The 7087-nt window shown below is 42.9% G+C and overlaps 2 non-coding genes across 2 annotated transcripts; both read left to right on the forward strand.

The window, feature by feature from the left end:
• The first annotated feature begins 2485 nt into the window (after positions 1–2485).
• On the forward strand, positions 2486–2567 carry TRNAL-AAG (transfer RNA leucine (anticodon AAG)). Its single transcript has one exon. It is a non-coding gene; the product is annotated as a tRNA-Leu (tRNA).
• Positions 2568–6689: 4122 nt separating this feature from the next.
• On the forward strand, positions 6690–6771 carry TRNAL-AAG (transfer RNA leucine (anticodon AAG)). Its single transcript has one exon. It is a non-coding gene; the product is annotated as a tRNA-Leu (tRNA).
• The last annotated feature ends 316 nt before the right edge of the window (positions 6772–7087 follow it).

The raw sequence follows: 7087 nt of genomic DNA on the forward strand, positions 1-7087 counted from the left end.
TGATTTTAGCAGTGCAAACCCTTTGTTGATGCCAATTTCAGGGACAAAAACCACAAGCCTTCTTCTCCAGCCCTTTTTTCCATTTTTTTCTTTTTTAAAACAAAATTTTTACTGTATTTTGGCTAATTTCTTGGTCTCCTTCAGGGGAACCCACAAAGTCTGGGTACCTCTAGAATCCCTAGGATGTTGGAAAAAAAGGACGCAAATTTGGCGTGGATAGCTTATGTGGACAAAAATCTATGAGGGCCTAAGCGCGCCCTGCCCCAAATAGCCAAAAAAATGCCTGGCACCTGAGGGGGAAAAGGCTGGCAGCGAAGGGGTTAAAATGCACTATTTTATTCCAATTTCTTCACTTAGCTTCAGATGAACTATTTTTCCCTCCCACCAACTCCTTTCAAAGTGCACCAGCCACCACTGCCTTGGGTGGGACAGATTGTTTTCGATTGCAGTATGGCAGATTGTTTTGGATTGCAGTGTGGTAGTTTGTTTTTGATTGGAGTGCAGCAGATTGCAGTGGGGTAGATTGTTTTGAATTGGAGTAGGGGAGATTGTTTTGAAGTGGAGTGGGGCAGATTGTTTTGGATCGAAGTGGGACAGATTGTTTTGGAGTGGTGCAGATTGTTTTTTATTATAGTGGGGCACATTGGAGTGAGACAGATTTGCTTGGGGTGGGTGGAGAGGATTGGAGTAGGATGAGTTAGAGTGGATTGGATTCGGGTGAGTGATTTGGACTGCAGTGAGGTGGATTAGTGTGGGTGAAGTGGTCTGGATGGGGTGGATTGTAGTGGGGAAGATTGGAGTGGGGTGGATTGAAGTGTACCGCAGGATTATGTGTTAAAGATTAATTTCAGAATTTACACATAATAAAGAAACACTGTTGATTTGCAATATTTTAAACGAGCTAATCGTCATCTTTTGAGAAGAGTGCCCACGAACAAAAGCAAAAGAAAACATGCGTGGAACGTGGGAAAAGACGATTTGGCAAAATAAAAGAAAGTTCGATTTAAATTTAAAACTTAACAGTTTTGGTTGTCCTGCTGGGCATGTTTTTGCCAGTCACAAGCCTTCTGTTTGCAGGGCACTAGAAGGTAAAAGGAAAAAATAGTACCTTGATCAGGTGGGGAGCAGCGGTCAGGCACTGATTAAGCTGAATCAATCAACACTTGGTCGCTGCCCTACAGAGAGGAACGGAAATGATGCAAGACATGCCTTGATGAATTAGGAAACTGTAAAGAAGAGTGCCACATAAATAAAAAAATGGTGAGAGACATGCGGGCTCCAAGCACTTTACTGAATACTACAGAGTCTATCAAGCGAGACCCTAAAAAGGTCAGTTAGTTAAAATAAACAAACATTGTTACTTCTAAATATCAATATTCCAAGGACGCCTAGATGGTCGTCAAGCAAAAAGTTCCTAGTGCATGGAGGGGCTTATGGTAGTTCTGAAGAGAGGCAAAGGACTTGGTCAGAGGGTGGCCTTGTTGGTGTGGTAGGGAAGCAATACCTCAAACGTTATTACTGGGGTAGGGGAGCTTGCAATTCGGAGTAATGAAAATTATCACAAAGCAATCAAGTAATTCCACATCAAAATAACAAGCGTGCGGGCTGACAACCATGCTCTCAGCATCAACGAGCGCAGAGTGAAGTGAATTTTACCATCCTCTGTGCATTTTTATTGCGGGGCTCATTTACATTTGATTTGGCGCGCAGAACGAGTGAGAACCAGGTCAATAGAAACAAAAATCAACTATTTAAAAAGTTTAGTTTCACGTGGGCCTGTTGTGCTTACTTCTTTCAGAATAGCTTTTGAACCTCTGTCCTGTGTGTGTCTGTGACTGTCACGTGAAAAGGCAGTCAGGGCATCCAGGTGGACCCCATGTCACCTGGGGCACCGCCCACCAGTGCTGGAGTTTTAAACAGCACCCGGTTGCATTTTGGGACTTGTGCCTTTTCAATGTGAGCTCAAAGACGGGAGCCTGTGAAATTCTATTGGCTAAAAAATATTAACAGCGGAATGTGAATAGGCCACACAAGACATGACGTCACTGGAAAGCTAAACAGTATGTTGGGGAGACTGGGTGCGGCAATAGGGCTGATGTCATGAATACGTGCAACTCCTCAGTTATTTTTGAATGAACTGCTCATTCATTAGATCCCACCCAAAGAAATGAGCCCACCAGTATGAACACTTGTTTCATTAGAAAATGATGGAGTCACATTGCCTATGTAGAGCAGGTGCTTATACCTTGGTTGGAAGTCATTGCTCGGGAGAGTGTTGTCTTTTAAGGTGATTGCACTAGGTCCGAGCAGGTGGGAGAAGACTTGTGCAGTGACTGAGTAAGAGAGATAACCTTCAATTACCACATCACCCTCCCGACATTGTAATCATGTCCATGAAATGGTTTATCAACTCGACTTTCCACACTCAGTGAGGAGACTCAGGGTTACGGTGCTCATGAAGTGCACAGACACACTGAGAGCAACAGGTAGCGTGGCCGAGCGGTCTAAGGCGCTGGATTAAGGCTCCAGTCTCTTTGGAGGCGTGGGTTCAAATCCCACCGCTGCCAGAGATGGATTTTTACAGATCTTAATGACGCTTCTCCCTTCTGACCCTTCAATTTGCATAAACAGTGACTCTACCAATAGGTCCCTAATTTTAAAACTCTTTTACAGTCTCCTTCTAAGTAAACTCCTAAACCGTGGACTCCAAGAAATAGGCTGATTGGCGCTGCTGTTGTTTTGCTTCATTCTGCTTAGATCACCTTCAAATGGAAGGTTTAACAAATCATTTGTTCTCCCCACGCGGTCACCCGCTCTTCTCTCTGCAAAATAAAATCGAACCTCTGTTAAATAAAGATTTAAAGTAAATTATCTATCTTCCCAAATAAAGTTGGTAAATGTGTTCTTCACAGTTATTTTAAAAATCAGGTTTAAAATAAACAACAGAGGTAGTCAGCAGGATTCAAACCCGTGCAGGGAACCCCCAAAGGATTTCAAGCCCATCACCTTAACCACTCGGCCATAACTACCAGCACTCATTGAGCTATACCGAAACTTTATATCACAACAAAATTGTGCAAAATGGCCGTGCAGACCTATATATGACTCCGTTTAGTAGGATCTCTAACTGTGTGCAAAGGGCACATTGCTATGTTTCTGTCTAAGCTTTGCTTTAGGTCTGAGGTCTTAAGAACCAAAGCAGGCTCCACGCACACTTGCCTGCACAAAAAAACAAGCATTTGCAATGCGAAAGGTCTCACATTTGTGAGAGTTAGAGCTATTGGCGTTGCAAATGACAATGTCTTTTACCTAGGTTTTGGTTTTCTTTGGGAAAATTTGATGTGTCCACGTTGTGTTTTGGGGCACTTCCTGTCGCGGGCGCTAGGCCTACCCACACAAGTGAGGTAAAAAATGTTATCGGGAGACTTGGGGAAACATAGAATAGCAAAACAAGAGTTACTGCCCCTTGTCTTTATCTACATTTTTTCCTTCCAAATATAAGACAGTGTGTAAAAAAGACGTCTATTTGAGAAATGCCCTTTAATTCGCATGCTAGTGTGGGCACCCCAGAATTCAGAGATGTGCAAATAACCACTGCTCCTTCACTCCTTATCTTGTGCCCATTTTGGAAATAGAAAGGTTTTCTTGATACCTATTTTTCACTCTATATACTTCGGCAAATTAATTGCAGTATACCCGGTATAGAATGAAAACCCACTGCAAGGTGCAGCTCATTTATTTTCTCTGGATACCTAGGGTTCTTGATGAACCTACAAGCCCTATATATCCCCGCAACCAGAAGAGTCCAGCAGGCGTAATGGTATATTGCTTTCAAAAATCTGACATTGCAGAAAAAAGTTACAGAGTAAAACGTAGAGGAAAATGGCTGTTTTTTTCTTCTCAATTTCAATATTTTTTTTTTATTTCAGTTGTTATTTTCTGTAGGAAACACTTGTAAGATCTACACAAGTTACCCATTGCTGAATTCAGAATGTTGTCTTCTTTTCAAAAATGTTTAGGTTACTGGGACCCAGCATTGGTTTCACACCCATTTCTGTCACTGACTGGAAGGAGGCTAAAAGCACACAAAATCGTAAAAATGGGGTATGTCCCAGTAAAATGCCAAAATTGTGTTGAAAAATTGGGTTTTCTGATTCAAGTCTGCCTGTCCCTGAAAGCTGGGAAGCTGGTGATTTTAGCAGTGCAAACCCTTTGTTGATGCCAATTTCAGGGACAAAAACCACAAGCCTTCTTCTCCAGCCCTTTTTTCCATTTTTTTCTTTTTTAAAACAAAATTTTTACTGTATTTTGGCTAATTTCTTGGTCTCCTTCAGGGGAACCCACAAAGTCTGGGTACCTCTAGAATCCCTAGGATGTTGGAAAAAAAGGACGCAAATTTGGCGTGGATAGCTTATGTGGACAAAAATCTATGAGGGCCTAAGCGCGCCCTGCCCCAAATAGCCAAAAAAATGCCTGGCACCTGAGGGGGAAAAGGCTGGCAGCGAAGGGGTTAAAATGCACTATTTTATTCCAATTTCTTCACTTAGCTTCAGATGAACTATTTTTCCCTCCCACCAACTCCTTTCAAAGTGCACCAGCCACCACTGCCTTGGGTGGGACAGATTGTTTTCGATTGCAGTATGGCAGATTGTTTTGGATTGCAGTGTGGTAGTTTGTTTTTGATTGGAGTGCAGCAGATTGCAGTGGGGTAGATTGTTTTGAATTGGAGTAGGGGAGATTGTTTTGAAGTGGAGTCGGGCAGATTGGAGTGGGGCAGATTGTTTTGGATCGAAGTGGGACAGATTGTTTTGGAGTGGTGCAGATTGTTTTTTATTATAGTGGGGCACATTGGAGTGAGACAGATTTGCTTGGGGTGGGTGGAGAGGATTGGAGTAGGATGAGTTAGAGTGGATTGGATTCGGGTGAGTGATTTGGACTGGAGTGAGGTGGATTAGTGTGGGTGAAGGGGTCTGGATGGGGTGGATTGTAGTGGGGAAGATTGGAGTGGGGTGGATTGAAGTGTACCGCAGGATTATGTGTTAAAGATTAATTTCAGAATTTACACATAATAAAGAAACACTGTTGATTTGCAATATTTTAAACGAGCTAATCGTCATCTTTTGAGAAGAGTGCCCACGAACAAAAGCAAAAGAAAACATGCGTGGAATGTGGGAAAAGACGATTTGGCAAAATAAAAGAAAGTTCGATTTAAATTTAAAACTTAACAGTTTTGGTTGTCCTGCTGGGCATGTTTTTGCCAGTCACAAGCCTTCTGTTTGCAGGGCACTAGAAGGTAAAAGGAAAAAATAGTACCTTGATCAGGTGGGGAGCAGCGGTCAGGCACTGATTAAGCTGAATCAATCAACGCTTGGTCGCTGCTCTACAGAGAGGAACGGAAATGATGCAAGACATGCCTTGATGAATTAGGAAACTGTAAAGAAGAGTGCCACATAAATAAAAAAATGGTGAGAGACATGCGGGCTCCAAGCCCTTTACTGAATACTACAGAGTCTATCAAGCGAGACCCTAAAAAGGTCAGTTAGTTAAAATAAACAAACATTGTTACTTCTAAATATCAATATTCCAAGGACGCCTAGATGGTCGTCAAGCAAAATGTTCCTAGTGCATGGAGGGGCTTATGGTAGTTCTGAAGAGAGGCAAAGGACTTGGTCAGAGGGTGGCCTTGTTGGTGTGGTAGGGAAGCAATACCTCAAACATTATTACTGGGGTAGGGGAGCTTGCAATTCGGAGTAATTAAAATTATCACAAAGCAATCAAGTAATTCCACATCAAAATAACAAGCGTGCGGGCTGACAACCATGCTCTCAGCATCAACGAGCGCAGAGTGAAGTGAATTTTATCATCCTCTGTGCATTTTTATTGCGGGGCTCATTTACATTTGACTTGGCGCGCAGAACGAGTGAGAACCAGGTCAATAGAAACAAAAATCATCTATTTAAAAAGTTTAGTTTCACGTGGGCCTGTTGTCCTTACTTCTTTCAGAATAGCTTTTGAACCTCTGTCCTGTGTGTGTCTGTGACTGTCACGTGAAAAGGCGGTCAGGGCATCCAGGTGGACCCCATGTCACCTGGGGCACCGCCCACCAGTGCTGGAGTTTTAAACAGCACCCGGTTGCATTTTGGGACTTGTGCCTTTTCAATGTGAGCTCAAAGACGGGAGCCTGTGAAATTCTATTGGCTAAAAAATATTAACAGCGGAATGTGAATAGGCCACACAAGACATGACGTCACTGGAAAGCTAAACAGTATGTTGGGGAGACTGGGTGCGGCAATAGGGCTGATGTCATGAATACGTGCAACTCCTCAGTTATTTTTGAATGAACTGCTCATTCATTAGATCCCACCCAAAGAAATGACCCCACCAGTATGAACACTTGTTTCATTAGAAAATGATGGAGTCACATTGCCTATGTAGAGCAGGTGCTTATACCTTGGTTGGAAGTCATTGCTCGGAGAGTGTTGTCTTTTAAGGTGATTGCACTAGGTCCGAGCAGGTGGGAGAAGACTTGTGCAGTGACTGAGTAAGAGAGATAACCTTCAATTACCACATCACCCTCCCGACATTGTAATCATGTCCATGAAATGGTTTATCAACTCGACTTTTTACTCTAAGTGAGGAGACTCGGGGTTACGGTGCTCATGAAGTGCACAGACACACTGAGAGCAACAGGTAGCGTGGCCGAGCGGTCTAAGGCGCTGGATTAAGGCTCCAGTCTCTTTGGAGGCGTGGGTTCAAATCCCACCGCTGCCAGAGATGGATTTTTACAGATCTTAATGACGCATCTCCCTTCTGACCCTTCAATTTGCATAAACAGTGACTCTACCAATAGGTCCCTAATTTTAAAACTCTTTTACAGTCTCCTTCTAAGTAAACTCCTAAACCGTGGACTCCAAGAAATCGGCTGATTGGCGCTGCTGTTGTTTTGCTTCATTCTGCTTAGATCACCTTCAAATGGAAGGTTTAACAAATCATTTGTTCTCCCCACGCGGTCACCCGCTCTTCTCTCTGCAAAATAAAATCGAACCTCTGTTAAATAAAGATTTAAAGTAAATTATCTATCTTCCCA

Source organism: Pleurodeles waltl, unplaced genomic scaffold (assembly GCF_031143425.1).
Source record: "Pleurodeles waltl isolate 20211129_DDA unplaced genomic scaffold, aPleWal1.hap1.20221129 scaffold_183, whole genome shotgun sequence".
Taxonomy (NCBI): Eukaryota; Metazoa; Chordata; class Amphibia; order Caudata; family Salamandridae; genus Pleurodeles; species Pleurodeles waltl.